Source organism: Anser anser (assembly GCF_964211835.1).
Source record: "Anser anser genome assembly, chromosome: 3".
NCBI lineage: Eukaryota > Metazoa > Chordata > Aves > Anseriformes > Anatidae > Anser > Anser anser.
Genome location: NC_139722.1, coordinates 52,294,503 through 52,314,534, shown reverse-complemented (window position 1 = coordinate 52,314,534; position 20,032 = coordinate 52,294,503). Strand labels below are relative to the sequence as shown.

Genomic DNA, 20,032 nt, shown 5'->3' with positions numbered 1-20,032 from the left:
ACCAAGTGATGTCTCAGACACATAACTGACAAGGAAAGTAGCAAGATCATAAAGATACATGAGGACTTTCAGCACCATAACCTTATGGGGGAAAAAAGGCTATGTTTATAATTATGTGGATAATGATATGTACCGTAGAGAAAAAAGTGAACAGTCATGTAACCTTGAGTTTATCTATGAATGCCATCTGTTTTTCATCTTTCTCAGAATATTCTTCAGGATTTGCTCTACGTGGGTAAAAGGGAGAAAAATCCTTTTCAGTCTTTTTATGTTAACCTTACCTTATTTGATTTGTTTTGTGTTTGTTTTTTGTTTGTTTGTTTTTCTAATAATTAGTTTTACAAATATATTTTGTTCATGTTAATCATCTACACGATAAATTAAAATGTTTTCAGGAACCCCATTGGATAAAATGGATAGTACTCAACCTTGATGCATTTAGAACTACAAGGAATAAATTCAACTTTCTCATTTTTTTTGTGGAGGGATTCTAGTGATATCATCTGAATAATAGCTTTCTAATCTATCTCATTCTGTCTGCTACTCTAGCTAGCATTTCTGTGTGCATTCTAAATGCCTACTCCCTCTATAAAGTAAATAGAAGATAAAAATATCATCCTTCATCAAAAGGAATTGTTTCCCGATTGACACCAATTGTCTACTCCAGAAAGAAGAGGAAAAAATTTAATAATGCAGTTTTGCTTCATCTAAGTTCTACTGAAGTTACTGAGAGTTTTTGTAATGGTGTTCAGTAGAAGCAATAACATGGATATAAAAATATAGATTCCATTTAAAAGCAGAAGGTTAAGGGAGCTGCAAGACTTTGCAAAGATTCCCATATGGAGGAGTGCTATGTAGTGCCCTCACTGTGGTGCCTAAATATTTCCCAAGAAAGTCAAATTCATATAGGACATCTACCTATTGTAGCTTTAATGTGTAGACTGATTTTTTACATCTTTTATGTGTGTGTATGTACAAAACATGTTTAAAAGAGGTGAATATCTCACACAGTTACAGGTCAAATGTCAAAAGTGTTGTGAACTCCATTGCATTGCACTGCATGTGTGTTTGTACTTCTGTCTGGGGAATTGTGTAATGTGCATTTGTGTGGACTGTTAATTATACAAAACATACAGAATTACATGCTCTTCAAACTCAGTACAACTATTGACAGAACCTTCCTATATTAGGACACGTAATGCTGAAATATCCTAGGTATCCTTAATTTTGCCATACAGCGTTGCTATTACAGCACACACTCATTAATACCAATATATAAATTTGGATAGTAAATTATGCAAATAAATGGTTTATTATTCATTTTTATTGATTTTGTAGTTCATGCTACTACAGACATTACAAATGTTATTTAATAGAACGGAGAACAAACTTTCTTTGATAGATAATGGATATGTCCATTTAAGCAGTGCAAATCAAAATGAATGAGCTAAATTCTCTGACTGGCTACAAATTCAGTGGAGTTTCACCCATCTGAATTTTCCATGATGAATTCTGCTACTGGCTTTTTCATTTTGCAAGAATATAAGTGAAGCTAGGGTTATTCACAAAGCCCCGCAGAAGCTTAGGTAACATAATAAATTACCTTGATGTAAATGAAAAAATGATAGATATGCTGAAATGAGTACCTAGCTTACTAAGTTAAAAGAAACTGGGCATTTAGTGAAGAAATGCACGCATACACACACACACACAGAGGTATTATGGCTCATGAGGTGGGAATTTTAGGCATAACCCCACATTTAAAATGGATCCTGGACATTTTCTGCATATAGACTAAGTCCTGGAGGCAACAGAAGCCTCCTGGAAGATGAGAGTATCATCCCCTTACTTGAGGAAAACAGATGTCACTGTCATGGGAGGTTGACCTAATGAGCAGAAAAAGGATTTCTACTGTCAGTTATATTTATTTATTTATTTATTTATTTTTGTGGGAAAAACAGGAGTGATATATCCACCACTTCAGAAGTAGGTCAGATATGTGAATCCTAATCCAAAACAACATGACTGCAACTCAACATAAGGTGCTTTGAGTTCCAGAAAAGGGGTTATATTTAAGCTATGTCTCTGCCCTTGTCATCACCTTTGCCTGGCTTGTGACTCTCCTGAGAACCATCTTTCACACCATAATAACCGCATCTTCACCTAAACCATTATGTCTCATCAGCAAACCTAAACCTATATATTTGTAGCAGCAAAACAGGCCTTGGACATTAGTTTGAGCCCTGGCTCCTGTTCATCCATCCCATCTGTTCACATGTTCCCCAGCAGCATTTTCCCACACAATCCAATGCAACTTCAGGGACCAGTATGGGATAGGGATAGATTCCAGGAAACAGATAAGAATACAACTACCTTGTTTGGGGATGGAGAGACAGGATCACCTGCATACATATATGTGTTTATACATGTATGTATATGTTTTAGCTTACTAGTGTGTTGAGCATCATACCCATTAGTTGATTTTGATGAAATGTTTATGTTACGATTTCCTTTGTACAAAATAAGAAAGTTGTCAACATTAAATTTATTTCAGTGATGAAGTGGTAACAGGGAGATATAATAAGCTTTATCGATCTAATAATTAAATAATTAAGATCAAAGTATAAAACCATGAATTCTAGATACTTCTTTCAAAAATAACAATATCAAACAGCTTTTACTAGAGAAAGTGAAGGGTATATAGCTTTCTTTTTTCCATAATTTTAGTCACATACGATTTCAAAATTATTTGACTTATAGCTTTCTTTTTTCCATAATTTTAGTCACATACGATTTCAAAATTATTTGACTTAAGAAAATGTGGGCATTTTTACTCACTTAAAAAAAAAATATTTTAAACAGCAGGATGTAATTTCAGACTATTTGCAGTCAAGAGGCCTCTGCTGAGCAAAATACTCATTCAATTTAGGAATGCAGATTATAATAATTTTCCTATCTCTCTCACAGCAGGATTCCTGCCATCATTCTGCAAACTCATAGGTTGCAGTATTGAAAGACTAGCTAACTTCAGTTCCAGGTAACACATGCTTCAAGCATATTCTCATTAGCTCAACTTAGTTATAATGCAAAGCTGCTTAGTTTCACCAAGCGAAATGGGATACACTTAAATTGCCTCATCTAATATAATACTCCTTAATACATGCAAAGTGGTTTATGATGGCAAAGCTTGTAGAGCATGAAAATCGGCAGGGAAAGTAAGTTTTCTGACTCAGACTGTCAAATAGAAGTCCTATTTTGTATCATTTCTTTTTTAAAGAGGTTAAGAATAAGGCAGGAGAGAATGGAGTAAGAAATAATCAGTCTAGAAAAATGTAAATTTAGTACATTAACCTTTTTAATACATCAGCTCTACTAAGCAAGAAAATTGTAAAGTAAAGCTGTTCTTTCAGTAATGCCTTCTGTACCATAAAATTAAATGTAAAATACATAGTGGCCAAAATATATTGCATTAAGAAACAATATTCTTTACTCTGTTTTATATTGTGTACCACGTTTCCATTTGCTAATAACATTAATTCATCTTCCTGTAGTTAATTTACAAGGACTTTTTAATTTCAGACTTTGATAAGGAATTATTTATCTTTCTTCTTCCTTTAAATGCCTAGTGAACATATTCCAATCTTGTATACCTTGCAGACAGAGAACCTCATTCCACTAGGACCCAAAAACAGCAGTGGTAAAATTGTTTTTTCTTCCCAATATCCTGCACCTGTAGCCTGACCACAGGGCTATAAATCCTTTTTATACACCTCTTTCCAATGCTTCCAGAAGACTGTTCAGAGAGGGGCTAAGCTGCTGCAGGCTCTGCAGATGACACCCAAACCTATATCTCATTTTCCACAGATGCAACCAGAGCCATCACAAAGATGTTGCATTGCCTAGAGGAAAGTGGCTCCTGGAGAAGAGCATCTGGCTTAGATTGAGCTTGGGTGAGATCCAGACAGTACTATTTGAAAGCCAGAAATGATCTAGACAGCCAGTGTAGCAAGATTTCTAGGCGAATGCCTTTGAGCATTAGTTTCCAATGAGACTATTCATATCCTTGGAAAAAGCAGTGTTAAGAATGTTGCTCAGCTGCGGCTCCAAAGAATGAACCAAGAACTCTTCCCAGTACAAACAGAAGTATCTGCAACACCGGGGTATTTCTTTTTTTCTTTTCTTTTTTTTTTTTTTTTTTTGGTATTTCTTAGATTTTTACCAAGTTTAGAAAATGAGCCAGCAAAAGTGACAAAGTCTCGAAAACTCTTCTGTGCCTTCAAGACATAGGCCTCTATCAGTAGAGAACTGTGTACATGTTGTAAGGATTTGATCTAAATCATTGTGTCCAGGGCTGGTGCACTCTTCAATATAAGAATATTGCTCCTGAATTGCAGTGTTTCTAAAGCTCCCAATCTATTTGCATAATGCATCTCTTCTATTTATTCAAGTGAGTTTTTAGGGTCTGTGTCCACTGCAGAGTACTTTGGACATAGAATTTTTCTTTCTGAAGTTCTGTATATCTGCTAACATCAAGCCTTCTATACTTTATGGGAGGATGGTGAAAGACAGGTGACTTAAACACTGGGAGGTCATACAAACATCCCTCATCTGTGAAATAGGACACAAGAGTAGGAACCTATTGAAATTAATAACTGGCCAGTAGAGGTGAAAACATACATGAAAGCTTCTAGTAAAGTATAGAATCATAGAGTCATTGAATTGTTCGGGTTGGAAAAGACCTCTGAGATCATCTAGTCCAATCTTTAACCTAGTGCTGACAAGTCCACCACTAAATCACATTAGTCCATGCTACTAAATTCTACAACTACACGTTTCTTGAAAACCTTCAGGGATGGTTACTCAACCACTTCCCTGGGCAGCCTGTTCCAATGTCACACAACTCTTCCAGTAAAGAAATTTTTCCTAATATACAACCTAAACCTCTCTTGATGCAACTTGAGGCCATTTCATCTTATCACTTGGTGCTTGGGAGAAGAGCCCAATCCCCTTCTCATCATAGCCTCCATTAAGACAATTGTACAGCACAATAAGGTCTCCCCTGAGCCTCCTTTTCTCTAGGCTAAATAATCCCGGTTCCCTCAGCCACTCCTCCTAAAACCCGTTTTCTAGAAAGTACTACAACTACTCCCCAAGCAAGACCACAGTTGGAGGATGTATACATGATTCATTTGGGCATCAGTGAAAAGTTACAGGCATCTTTAAGGAGGACGAATAACTGCAAAACTGTTGGTATGTGGTGGTTTTATTCAGGTGGGCAGCCAAGTTCCACCACAACCGCTCTCTTACTCCCCCTCCCCAAAGGGAAAGGGAGAGAAAATACACTACGAAAGGGCTCAAGGGTTGAGATAAGGACAGGGAGATCACTCAACAATTATTGTCACGGGCAAAAAAGACTCAGAGTAGGGAGATTAAAGAAATTTATTACCTATTCCTAACAAGATAGAGAAGTGAGAAACAAAGAAAAACTAAAAACACCTTCCCCCCATCCATCCTCTTCCACCTCCTCCCCCCAGGCAGCGCAGGGGAACAGGGGAACAGGGGTTATGGTCAGTCTATAGTGCTTCTTCTCTGCCGCTCCTTCTCGGTCACTCTCATCCCCTGTGCTGTGGGGTCCCTCCCACGGGATGCCATCTTTCCCGAACTGATCCTGCGTGGGCTTCCTACAGGCAGCAGCTCCTCAATAACCACCCCAACATGGGTCTGTACCACGGGGTCCATCCCCCAGGAGCAAACTGCTCCAGCACGGATCCCCCACGGGCAGCAGCTCCCCATTGACCCAGCTCCTGCGTGGGCTCCTCTCCATGAGCTGCAGCTCCGGCCCGGGGCCTGCTCCTGCGGGGGCTCTCCATGGGCCGCAGCCTCCTCCAGGCCACATCCACCTGCTCCACCGGGGGCTCCTCCACGGGGGGGCTGCAGCGTGGAGATCTGCTCCGTGTGGGACCCGTGGGCTGCAGGGGGACAGCCTGCTCCACCAGGGGCCTCTCCACAGGCCGCAGGGGAACTGCTGCTGCCTGCCTGGAGCACCTCCTGCCCTCCTGCTGCACTGACCTGGGGGGCTGCAGGGCTGGTTCTCACTCCTCTCTCCCAGCTGCTGGTGTGCAGCAGTTTTTTTTCTCTTTCTTAAATTGGCTCTCACAGAGATGTAAGCAGCATTGCTTCTTGGCCCAACTGGCCAGCGGCAGGTCCCTTCGGAACTGGCTGAAAATGGCCCTTATCTTACATGGGACAGGTTCTGGATTCTTCTCACAGAGGCCACCGCTGCAGCACAGCTACAGCCTTGCCCCATAAACCCACTACATTAATATTCGTTGTCAGAATCTTGCACCTTCCACCTGGCAGCAAAATCTTTGCTTTACTCAGTTACCCCAACAGGAAAAAAGGCATTCTGGGGTTTCACTGGTGAGGATTTTATTGGTGTAAATGTGGTCAATTTCAGTATGCTTGTTTATTCCCCTGGATATTCTAAGGTCTCAAAGTGACCCAAGTAAGATATGTCATTGTTAATATTTTTCTTGTATTTCCTCCGGTTCACATTTGAGAGTAAGCAAGAGTAAAATGGTGGTACAAGTCATTACCTTTTAGCTTTTCTTACTGATGAATACATGTTTTTGATTTTTTGGTAAAGATTTGTCAGAGAAATTTCTATCTCAAAAGTGAAGATATTTTCAGACAATATTCAAGTCATCCTATTTATTACCAGTGTATATATTCTGCGTATATGAACTGGAGCACCACACTTAATTGGTTAATTCTTGGGCCTCATAATTAGAGTAAATTTCCTGGAATATTTTCCTCCTGGTAATTCCTTCCTTGCAGTCTCCACTGACTCACCAGCTGTACTGCTTATCACAGCTTCATTCACTTTCCAAAAATTATTTAAAATGTTCTCCATTAAAAACTGTGTAGAAAACTCAGTGCACATTTGTGAGGTACTTGTAGGAACATGTAGTTATTGGGAGGAATAAAATAAAAAAATACAAAACTACTATTCAATTGGTATGTGTACAGCCATGCTGTACTTATTGCTATCATGAATAAACCATTTGTTTTTCTAAATTGTGTGTATATTCCTAGAGGGGTACTTAACAGACAGAGCTTGTTAGAGGAGGCATGGAAACAATGCAGAATTTCTCCCATTTCAGTACTTGAACCATAAGGGATAATCATAAATTCTGACTGCAGTCTGACCAGCTAAAGGGACACAGGGGACACCTCCTGAAATCTGGCAATTCCTTTTCCTTGACTATTTGTGTAACCCAGGTTCTTTGAGGACTGAATGGCTAATGGATCTACTTTAGGGCCTACTTGTCTCCCCCCAGCTCCAGCAAGTCCCAGCAGAGCCCAGAGCTGTGAAGACCCCAAAATTCTGCCTGGTCAGCCTGGTCAGTCTCTGACAAAAAAAAAAAAAAAAAAAATTCTTTAAAAAAAGTTCTTTAAAAGCCAGGGCTTGAGGTGTGAATGCTTTTCTCTTGAGGAGGTGTAATGAGAGCTGGTTTGCTTTGATCTGCTAGGAGATTTACAGGAAACATTTCCGTAAAGTACTAGGTTCCATGGGGAATTTATGTTTGGTGATCTGCTTGGTTGTTTTTCTACATTTCTGTTATTTTAAAGCCTAAATCCTCCTTCCTTCCCTAAAATTGGATTACAAAATCAGCCGCAAAATCTGTATGCTACAGAATACCAAAAGCTTACTGGGTCTTTTCTTGCTGTTCTGGCAGGGGATGGCATTTTCCCTCATTATTATGTTGATATCTTGCTTGAGATCAAGAAAACTACTATCTTAATGGGCCTGTAAAACTTGTTTTGACAGCTATTGTGTATTGCTTCAAATACTATTTTTAATATTTAAAGTATACAAAAATTATGTACACATTGCTTACAAATATTTAATTGCAAGTTTCTTTTAAGTCAGTAATGTAAGAGGGAAAAAAATATTAAAATAGCTCTCTTGCTGTTTTTAATTGTTCTAGCTAACATCACTATGTGGCACAAAAAGCATTTTCTGATACTTTTTTTTTTCTCCTCACAGATTAATATGCATGGAATGAAGTAGGAATAATATTTTCTTTCCATAAAGCAATTCCTTTTACAGTTGTACGTATTTTGTGATTCCAACACATGGTAATATGCACACATTACTACGTGAATATGTGAATATCCATTGCAGCTTCATTGAAAATGTCAGCTGTGCCCTCATATGAAGCTTACCATAAACAAAAAGGAAAGAACTTTCTGAAGTAGTATTTTTGTCCAATGTCATGTAAGACTAAGTTATTCTAGAATAAAAACAATGCTCTTCAGAACAAAAATCAATGTTGTTAGATATGTTTCTGGATTATTGGCATGATCCTAGAAGCATGTGGATGACTGAAATAGAGTGCAAACAGAATTTAGATACAGAAACCTACCATTGTAATTCCAGGGCGGATGGGTGTTGGGGGGAGAAGAAAAAAATAATAATACAGACTCTCCAATGCCCGCATAGTATTTGAAGATTCACAAATATCTTAGTTTGCAATAAATATTGTCACTTCAAATCTAGTGATAACATAAAAAAGCAGCATTGCTGTACCAGTTGTGCTGAGCACTCATAGAATCATTCAGGTTGGAAAAGACCTCTGAGATCATCTAGTCCAATCTTTAACCTAGTGCTGACAAGTCCACCACTAAACCATGCAACTCCATGCTATTAAGTTCTACATCTACACATTTCTTGGAAAGCTCCAGGGATGGTTATTCAACTACTTCCCTGGGTAGCCTGTTCCAATATCACAGAACTCTTTCAGTAAAGAAATTTTTCCTAATATCCAACCTAAACCTTGCTTGGTGGAACTTGAGGCCATTTCTCCTTTTCTCATCACTTGGTGCTTGGGAGAAGAGCCCAATCCCCATCTCACTACAACCTCCTTTAAGGTAGTTGTAAAGTACAGTAAGGTCTTGAGCTCTCTTCTCTCTGAGCTAAACAATCCCAGCACCCTCAGCCACTCCTCATGCGACTTTTTTCTAGACCCTTCACCAGCTTCGTTGCCCTTCTTCAGGTAACTTTTGTATTCTTCAAGCAGTTCAGATCTCACAAGCCGGGTACCCTCCAAGATCTTGTGTTCTGTATTGACCAGACACTGAAAGTTTCTCAGTAACTTGGTGCTACTCACTTGAGAACACAGACAAATTTTGCCTAGTTTGAATACTTAGGTGACTTTGAGTCAGTTCGTTATTCAGACCTTCAAACCAAACTTCTTGTTTGAGTTACCAAATAAACAAGCTTAACTGAAGCTGGACAACTTTGCTACCAAAAATAGATGAGCAAGTCCATGCTTAGTGAGGACATAACAGAGAAAAAAATGAAATACAGTTTATGATGTCATTTGCTCATACCATTTTTATGATTTTATTTAATTTTTTGTTCTCTAATGATTGCTTTTCAATTTAAAATTTGGTACTAATTGGGCAAAAAAATAAAAAGAAAAAGAAAAAAGAAAAAGAAACAAGGACTGGATTCTAGAATTTGCATGTCCCTTGTTTTCAGAGGTACTGAACAGCAAGTCTGCTTCCCAACACCAAATCAGCAGAGGTTGTGAAACCACAGGATAACATACAGAAAATGTATTTTCTAAAACACTTCACTGTTCGGTTTTCACTATCTTATGTCCCTGAGTTTGTATTCTTATGCCATCATGGAATACATTGTGGCTCAGATGCAAATGTTCAGTTCTTCTCAATTTGGTGTTTGAAAAATGGTATGGATCTGAAGACTATTAAAAAGGGAGGGAGAGAGAGAGACTTTATATCACTGGAAAGATGAGTATGCATCATCTAAATAGCTATAGCTTTCATCAAATATATCAGAGATTTTAAGTCATTTTCAGAAGATATTATAGCTTCATCTGATCCTCTTATTCACAGTAACTCTTGGAACCTGGCAGTTCTGTCAGGTGTGAAAAAATCTCATTTTTCTAAGCACTCTAAATATGCTGGAATTTGTGTGCTTTTTTTTTTTTTTTTCAGTGAATATATGGCATGAAATACTTTTCTATTTTTTTAAATCTATATTCAGTCCAATATTCAGTCCAAGTATTACTTACAGATAACAGTAAATCAACAGAGAAGAATGTAGAATGGAAATTTGAAGACCTGCATTGGATCCTTTGTCCCTGTTTCTAAAGATCATGAATTCTTTATTTAGAATATGACTATAACTCAAATATAAGCTAAAAATAAAATAAGGAAACTTTTTTTTTTTTTTTCAATCCCCTGACTAACTGTGTAGATCTCACAGGCCCAAACTTGAATTGTGCAATCTGTTACTTGGCCTCATTGGAGGGACTGAGGAGTTTTCCTGCCTAGAAGCATAAGCATGGAGCAGAAGTCTCTAAATTGAGAACTTGCTCATTTTAAGCTGATTCTGTAATCAGCAGCCCAGATCTGAATCACATTCTGGAAGCATTTGTTTCTTGGAACTGATTACAGGGGGAGTTTAAGGTGACTTCATCTTCCAACTTAGGCACTTAAAGGCATCATAATGAAGGATGAAGGGTAAATCTAGACCCTCAAGTTGCCACAATCCTACTCTGGTTCCTATATGAAATCCTGTTGTAGCCGAAGCTGATGGGAGTTGTGTCATTGACCCCAGGCTGCTAGAAGCTCTCCTTAGACTCTCCTCAGATTTAAAACTTGTCAGAATGTTTAACCTTGGAAAATAAGGACACATGGAAATATTGACACAGCCTTGAATGCTCTAACTCAAACGTGTCTGCAGTAAAATGTATCAAGCTTGTAGCTTTGACACAGGAATGGGATGATGCACAGCTCAAAGAATACGAGAGGTCTTTTCCTTTGAAACTCCAGGCAGCAGTGTTCTCTCAGCAAAGCTTAACAATATATTGATATCTCTTTGTCACTGTCATGAATGCTTGTTTACAAACTCTTCAAGTCACAGAGTTCAGATAAAAATCGACAGGTAACATTATAATTGAAGGCCCATGCATATATGCCACAGTGTTTTTATTTGTGCAGTGTTGTGTGTGGCTGTGCCAAACACACTGAAGAAATGGCACCATTGCAATCATTTTAACAAGTTACTTGGCTGCATGCATGATGTGATTTGCTTCTGGGTCTTGCCAATGCATTCAGCTTTATTTGTTAACCTAGCAGAACATTATTTATTAATGAGTTCTTCATGCTTTATTAAGCCTAATGTCAAAACACCTCTGTGGGACTCTAGGCATGTTCTCTCTTTGTGTTAAAGTGTTCCAAAGAAAATGAAAAATTATGCAGCAAAGCTGCAGATAAAACCCAGAAGATATCAGTTCAATTACTCTTGATCCTGGCAGATGATGTTTCTGAATATTTGTGAAAGCACAGCATCTGATTGTGTGCTGGCTTAAATTAAAGCATTCTGCAATCTCAAATGTATGTAATTAGGGCGCCTTAGAAACCTAACAAGGCTACTGTGGTCTCCAAAGCTGAGTGGAGCACTCAGATAGCAAAAACTGACAAGTTCACCATGGAAGTATAATTCATGCTTTTTTCTATGAACTGATGTTTCATATCAGAGGGGGACGCTTCTTCATGGGAAAATTAAAATGATTGAAAGTAGTAGCAGGGTGAATTATCTATGATTTTCTGTAATTTGACAGGACTGTTATGGCTCAGAAAATTCATAGTGGACTTCAACAAACTTTTCACCCTTGATCTGATTGAACACCTTATTTTGTAGCACTGACATAAAATTCGAATCAAGTAGTTCTGCATATCTTAACCCATAAGAATGTTCTAGGACATATATCATGGCTCTTCATACGTGAATTGGTATTTATCAATGGTTAAAGAACAGTAGTTTTTACACCACAGAAACAGAAACAGACTGGAATAAACATGATTTTATGTAGCTGAAAAAAAAAGGCAATTTCCAGAAAATCAACATATTCCTCACTTCTTTACATGAAATTGATATATTTTTTACACCTGTAAGAAGCATTCAGATAAAGTTGTTAGTTTGCTCTCACCTTATTTGAACAACAACATTTTAAACATATTTTCTATAAAGATTTTGGTTACCAGACTCAGCGATAGCCAATCAGGATCCCTTGATTTGTCATAATAAGCAAAATATTAATCTATAAGAGTGGGAAAAAAAAAAAAAAGTTGAAGTCAGTTCATTTTATGAGTGCACAAAAGAACACATTTAAAACCTGAAGAGACAATTTAGCTGTTATGTAAGTTTTTCCCATTTGAGATGTCATCTTGCTTTCACAGAAGGCAGAGATCTGTTATAGGTTTTAATGGAGAGTACAAATAAGGCATAAAGCTTTAATTTTACTAGTAACACCAGGCTACATTTATATAAAGCAGCAAAATCTAGCCAAAGATATAGGCAAAAATGACTGGTTCACTTTCAGACCCCAGCAACAGAAATCCGTAGAGAAAATATCCTGGAGGGAATTGCACATAGATGATTTGGACACTGCATAATCACTGCTGCTTATGAGGAATTTTTATTTCCTATTTTCTGTTTGTAATTACTGCCAGTTATGAATATTTTATGTAAGCTTGTTTTGAGCTTTTCCTTTTTCTTTCATCTTGTGTCTCTCGTCATCTTTCCCAACATCTGAGAGATCAATGTAAGGCAATGGGATGGTAGAGGAACATACCATATCTTTACCATATCACAGCAAACATAAATAATTGGGAGAATAGAGTGGCTGTGAGAAGAAATCCCTAGGTTTGGGTAAAATCTGGCTGGTTAGTGACTGTAACACTGAGACCTCTTGGCATAAAGATTTGGGTAACATCAGCTGAAGATCACCAGGCCCTCCTGCTGGAAGGTTTTGTCCTATCTGCTGCCAAGTGGTCACTGGAGCCTGGTTTACCTCTTTCTAAGTGGGTGCCTAATCATCAGAGAAAGCTCTGCTTGTCTGGTGTGTGTTTTTTCTCTGGCACTAACTACAAAGCTGTGAAATAAACCAGGGATGGTAGAGGAAGGATCTGTTCTTTCTCCTCTGGTTATCTTTTGCGATAAATAATAGGTATTGCTACAGATGTTAGTCTGCAAACCTCAGTGGGACAAAAGCACCCTCTGCTAATTCACACACACACACACACACACAAAAGAATTACAGTACAGAGAGGCAGGATCAAAATCTAAAATACGTACTCTCCATTGTTGCTTCCTATTGTTTAACTTGGTTAGCTGTATAGGTCATTTTGTAGATTTTTTTTGGGGGGGAGGGGAGGATTATTTGTTTGTTTATCTGTTAGCACAGTTATGATGGATTTTCTTCTTTTATTTTCTTTTATCTTGCATTGCCTATATATACTATGTGGAAGGCAGTGCATAGATGATGAAGTGGTATAAAGGGCATTGCAGTGCTGTTCTGGATCTGGCTCAGGAGTACTTGGACTATACAAAGTCCCAAGGAAACAGGTACCTTGGCTTCCTGAAGGTCATAAATTAATGCAGACTGGACACCAATCCCACTGCAGTCAGACACATCAAAGTCATTGTTGTTTTAATGGACAATATTTGTAAGCTTTACGCTGTTGATTATGTATGATTAATCTTACACTAAAAGAAAATAGATCACACTGAAGCATATATATATATTTAATTATTTGTTTTAGCGTAAAATAGATATCAATAAAAATACGTTTGACTCAGAACCAGCTAAACATAATTTGTCACTAAAAACTAGAGTCCAGAAACCCAGCAGTAACTGGTCTTAGACCAAAGGGAATCTGTTGAGAGCTTGTTATGTCCCTGTAGACTACAAGGGAAGCAAGAAAGTCTACCTTGTGCAGTCTTCCCAGGAGGACACAATTAAAAATCATCCTGTTCAGGAACTAATTTTTATGCTTTTGTTTTTAATAAAGCCCTTTGAGACCAGGAGCAGTGTGTAATACTCATCCAGCTTTTGGTCTGTGTATGGTCTTTATGCTGCTCATCAACAGAGTCTGCCATGCTTTCTTCTTAAATGTTTGCTGTTTAATGAGCAAACTTCTGAGTAAGTGGAAAGGTTATTTGCTTCTTTCACAGCTTCGGTCTAAATGCAGCACGGAGAAATGTTATTTTATTTCTGTGTTTTTTGGAAATACAAATTCATCTGATTAATGTGCTTTTGTGATATGCACGTTCCTGAGAATACATAATTTCTGCAAAATACATGTTGTCTGTTTACAGCTTACAGTGGCTCTGTCTGCAGTAGCAGAGTCACAGTAAGCCTAACTGGCCTTAGCCATGAGCTGATTTTGGTACAGACTGCTGCTGACATGGTGATTGGCACACTGCTGTAACTGTCTGTGCTCTGTTTGTGAGAGCTGGCATGGGATGATGTGGCCCATTCCTGCCTGTGGAGGTGTTTGGAGAAACCTGCTATGGAAGGACCTGTTGGCTGTGACAGGGCTCTGGTGAAATCGAGATTCAGTCCAGACCTTTGAGATTGTTGAGCAAAGGGCACAAAAGGCCTTGCATCTTCCCTCTGTGCAGTTACTGGGACGTTTGTTCTGGAAATCATAAAGAGAGCAAATTTGCTCAAAGAGACTGAGTTTTATGTAGTGTCATCATATGGCAATTTCACTTAGTAATTTTTACCATTTGCTATATAAATGTGCAGACCGTCATCCTACATTACACAGTAAAATATGACCTATTACATATGCAGTAATGGGAAGGAAAACTTTCCGACACATGTACAATTAATGCTCTAATTGTAGGACTTTTGCTTTGTTTTGTTTATGTTAAGGAGAAAAGCGTATTTGGAAAGATCTTCTATATCCTCAGTTACTGCTGCTCCAGGCTATTTATGCTGTTCTAACAATTCTGATAAGCCCACAGAAGAGAATCGCCTTTTCTGTTGATGACACATTTGCTAGTATTTCTGCAGCAGTGCAGCAATGTCTTTATTGTGTATTGCTGTATTTTAATAGTCAATTAAAATTCTTATTGAATTGACAGAACGGACTGAGGAGTTTCTGAAGACTATTTGCCTAAAAGCACTCATGAGACTGTTCTGATAATCACTGCCACTGCACTATTTAAAATGACTCAAAACCCCAACCTTATTACACCAGAAAAGTGGTGAGGCAAGAGAAAACATTTTAAAAATGGAATGCTGTTGTTGAATTGAATCTCATCACTCTGCTCTGCTTGTCCCTCTCGTTTTTCTTTTTTAATTTCTCCAACCCCACCACCACGTTTCTTCTTCCTTTTGTCCATCTTCCCTGCTTCATCGTTTGTTGTTGCTCTCCCTCTCTCTCTCTCTCCCCCCCTTTCTGTTTTCCTTTCTCTCTTGTGTTATCTAATAATAACAAATGGTGCATTGCCTTTGTGATGAGAATGGAAAGGTGATAAAGAGTCCTGTAGCAAGATTTCAGGGACTTCGTACAGAGTTTGTGTAATTTTATTCTTTTCATAATAAATGTGTTTACAGCCTGAAGGTCAAAATGAATGAAGGTAACAAAGAATACATAAGATAAACTCTGTACTAGTAAGTACAACACCAACAGAGAACAAGGCCTGCAAACACATGAATCATTCCAGCTCCTCCATTGCTCACTTCTGCCATGCTCACAGTGTTATCTTCACTCTCATGGTACTTGATGGGTTTCTTAATGCCTCAGCTCCTGGAATCCCTTACTGCTTGAAGACCTTTGCTTCCATTCAACAAGTTTCTCAAGTGTCCCAGTTTCACTAGAGGATTTTATTTATTTTTTTCTAGATGTCATCAGTAAATATTCTTTTGGTACTGTTATGATGATTTCCTTAGGGCCTTCCCCATACAAAGAGGCAACAAACTTATGTAGTGTAGTCTGCTGCCAGATGTGTTGTGGGATCATGCTCATAATATCAAGCAACTCTTGCAATTGCTCCACAGAGGAAGTGTGTTCCAGCTTTTGCAGTCAGACTCTGCAAGCAAGGCAAATGACAAAACTCTGGAAAACCTATAAATAGGTACCTCACAATTTAAGACACAAACAAATCCATAGAGCTACAGTGTTAGGAAATAGTAATAATTTTAGCCTTTCAAAAGACAAGGGCAGACTCAACTGCAAACAACATTTCAGTCTTCCTCATTCTATTGCCTCCAGCCTTTTGCTTCTTCAGTATAGTGTGTAAATAAAAGTGAATTGGTACTTTCAGATGTACTCCTGTAACCTTACAGATGTGTTATTAATGCGTATTTTTCAAGTTTCAAGACACAAAAAGACAGTGATTGAATTATATGAAAGCATAAATAGAACAGACATCTGCTTAGAGGGCATTTCCTTCTATTATTTACTACAAATTGTGAAAAATCATCTTGAATGGAGATGAATTTGGGGAGAACACTCAATCAAGCTTTTAAGGGGAATAAAATCCTGGAGATGATAGGCAGGGGAGAGTGAAATGCGTGGAGTATGAGAAGTAGTCAGCATGGATTCACCAAGGGGAAGTCGTGCTCGACGAACCTCATTGCTTTCTATGATGGCATCACCAGCTGGGTAGATGGGGGGAGAGCAGTGGATGTCATCTACCTTGACTTTAGCAAAGCTTTCAATACCGTCTCCCATGACATCCTGATAGCAAAACTGAGAAAGTGTGGGATAGAGGAGTGGACAGTAAGGTGGGTTGAGAACTGGCTGACTGGCCGAGCTCAGAGGGTGGTGATCAGCGGCACAGAGTCCGGCTGGAGACCTGTGACTAGCAGCGTTCCCCAGGGTCCGGTCTTGTTCAACATCTTCATCGATGACCTTGATGAGGGAATAGTGTCTGCCCTCAGCAAGTACGCTGATGACACAAAGCTGGGAGGAGTGGCTCACACGCCAGAAGGCTGTGCTGCCATTCAGCGAGACCTGGACCGGCTGGAGAAATGGGCAGGAAGAAGCCAAATGAGGTTTAATAAGAGCAAGTGTAGAGTCCTGCACCTGGGAAGGAACAACTGGACGTATCAGTACAGGCTGGGGGACGACCTGCTGGAGAGGAGGTCTGAGGAGAAGGACCTGGGGGTCCTGGTGGACGACAGGTTGGCCATGAGCCAGCAGTGTGCCCTGGTGGCCAACAGGGCCAATGGGATCCTGGCGTGTATTAAAAGGAGCGTGGCCAGCAGGTCAAGGGAGGAGATCCTCCCCCTCTGCTCTGCCCTGGTCAGGCCTCACCTGGAGTACTGTGTCCAGTTCTGAGGTCTCAGGTACAAAAAAGGCAGGGATCTCCTGGAAAGAGTCCAGCGGAGGGCCACAAAGATGATACGGGGCCTGGAGCATCTTCCCTATGAAGAAAGGCTGAGAGACCTGGGTCTGTTCAGCCTGGAGAAAAGAAGACTGAGAGGGGATCTCATCAATGTGTATAAATACCTGAGGTGTGGGAGACAGAGGGATTTGGCCAACCTCTTTTCAGTGGTTTGTGGGGACAGGACAAGGGGCAATGGCCACAAAATGGAGCACAGGAAGTTCCACACCAACATGCAAAAGAACTTCTTCACAGTGAGGGTGACGGAGCACTGGAACAGGCTGCCCAGGGAGGTTGTGGAGTCTCCTTCTCTGGAGATATTCAAGGCCCGTCTGGATGCCTACCCGTGCAGCCTGCTCTAAGGAACCTGCTTTGGCAGGGGGGTTGGACCCGATGATCTTTCGAGGTCCCTTCCAACCCCTTCAATTCTGTGATTCTGTGATTCTGTAATTCTGAGTTCACAAATGGCAGAAGTCGTGAAGCCCATGGGAGAATTGCTGCCAAGTGAAACAAGGGTTTGCTGAGGGCAAATGTATGGCACAGCAGCAGAAGAACAATCAGCAGGAACTAAACTCAATGTTTTTTAGGTGCAGCATATCTTTGTAGTGTAATTATGTGTTCCCCTGGTGAAGTGTTTCCTTCCTTTTCACCAGTGGGGCATTCAGAAAGTAGTGTATGCTCTTAAGGCAATGAGAAAAGACTTATGCCAGTAAAACCACTTGGGGGACCGGTCTGGGTGCTCCCCAGCTCTCTGATGACCCAGAGAGGCTGCTGTGTGCTCCAGAGCACTTCACAGCACTCCCATCCAAAGGGGAAACCACTACAGTATCCTTCTTACATACAAGTCCGAGCTCTCTGCCAAGAAAAGACAGGGTACATGGAGAAATGACAGGCTTTTGTTCTAAAATGCCTCCAATGTAGCAACCAAGGGATCAGTGCAGCCCAATGCAGCTCTAACTTGCTCCTCTTGAGTGTCTACATTATAGTGCAGTCTTTGGTTCATTATTATATACTATTTGTTTCAGATCTGAGCTTCATTCTCTGCACAGGAGGGACTATGCACTGAGAACAAGCCAACAATACTCAGAAAAAATATGCTAATCTCTGGAGGATGACTGTCTCATACATGGCAAAAATGGGAGTTATATGACAACTAAGGCAGGAAAATGCAGAAAGAAAAAAATTACAGCACCTGAGGTTTCCAAAGTAGGTATAGCAATTTTAGCAGTTACTACCCAACAGCTGTTCCTTACTATCCTTTAGCTGGAGGTTTAAGCCTCCACAGCTGAGCTGTATTCAAAGCTGGTTATTTAGAACAAGCCTGATGCCTTTGTACCAAAGCAAACTCAAACCCTTGATGAGGGTATTAAAGCAGTTTAGTTGTGGATGTAGTAGCAGGGGAGGGCAACTTCTTAAACTGCTTCAATGCTATCCACAAGAACTATACCTCTGCCTTGGTTTCTCCTTTCCTCTGATAGAGGCTTCCTGGTGACAGTGGGCAGGTGACAAAAATGTATATTTTCACAGTTGACCACTAAGTGTGTTTTATTCACAATTCTCTACCTCTGGCTAACCAAAAGGCTAACAGTTGGAGTCTGACTGATAGAAAGAGTGAACAGCCCCCAAGTACAGCTGCAGTCAATGGGTACCCTTCTCAGAGAATTCTGGTAGAGTGGGGCCAGGCTGCAGCCTTCCAAATTGTCTTTCAAAGTAGCTGATACTTCTTACAATTTATCTTGAACCCCTATGGATCTGTTCCCTGTCTTGTAGGAATGCAGACAATACTCTCATCTCATATGGGCATTATTAAGGTATATCCATTGGTGCTTGTAAAGAACTTCATTATGGAAACTCTTGGTTTAAGAAAACTGTCATTCCTATTAGAGGTATAAAGTGAAATGTAGCCCATCTGTTGTGTACCACTGTCCGATTTCATCTTTTTCACTCACACTTGTAAAATTCCTGAATGTGACAAAAAATGATATTTTTTTAAAAAGCTGCCCTTCATAGCATGTGGCAAATGATGCTTGGATATCCTTTTCACACTTGCAATGTGTGAGTGAAAGGATGTATAGACAGGCTTGTCTTTGCTTTGCTTTTATTTTTACTTTTTTTTTGGGGGGGGGGGGAGGGAGTGGTTTTTGTTCTAGCATAGACAGCTTCCTCTCAATATTACAGACTGCCTTTCTGTATGTGCCCTGTTTTCACATTGTTTATCATTATTCTATCAACTCTAAGTAGTGTTGATTAGGAAATTGATATGGTTACTAACAAACTATATTTCATGTTTTGATTTCAGTCAACAAGACACATTTTCTCAATAGTAGTTAAGCTGATAATGTAGTAAAATACATGGTTAATTTGTTTTCAGGAAATTTGCCTTATATCATCACTATATGTTACAGTTGTGTGCATTCCTATGATCTGATCATAATACAGTGAATGAAACAAGACTCATTGGCTCGGTTGTTTTCCTGTGTATTGCTTAATAGTGACTCTGCATTTGGGATGAAGAAACAGCAGTTTGAAATATCCCCTACCGATAGTGCCAGAAGAAAACTGGAAAATCTCCAGAACTCTCTCATTTTAAAAACACTGCTGAATTTCATTGTGAATATATGAATATACATGTCTTGCTTATTTGAGCAATGATTTTTTTTTTCTCACTTGACTGTACTTTCTTCTTATAGTCCATATTGGTTCAGAAAGAGATGAGAGCTTACCCCATGTACTGAGGAGGGTGAGAGGTGGGAAAAATTTAGTGTTATGCATATTAAAAATAGGAAATCTTTATATATATATATATGTATA

The 20,032-nt window shown here is 39.3% G+C and overlaps 1 protein-coding gene and 1 long non-coding RNA gene across 5 annotated transcripts in view; one reads left to right on the top strand and one right to left on the bottom strand.

Moving 5' to 3' along the window:
• Positions 1-20,032, bottom strand: part of LOC310897698 — an 852,780-nt gene that overhangs the window by 191,806 nt on the left and 640,942 nt on the right. The window lies entirely within an intron of this gene.
• HS3ST5 (heparan sulfate-glucosamine 3-sulfotransferase 5) overlaps positions 1-20,032 on the top strand; it is a 212,660-nt gene that overhangs the window by 113,234 nt on the left and 79,394 nt on the right. The gene's annotated exons all lie outside the window — the stretch shown is intronic.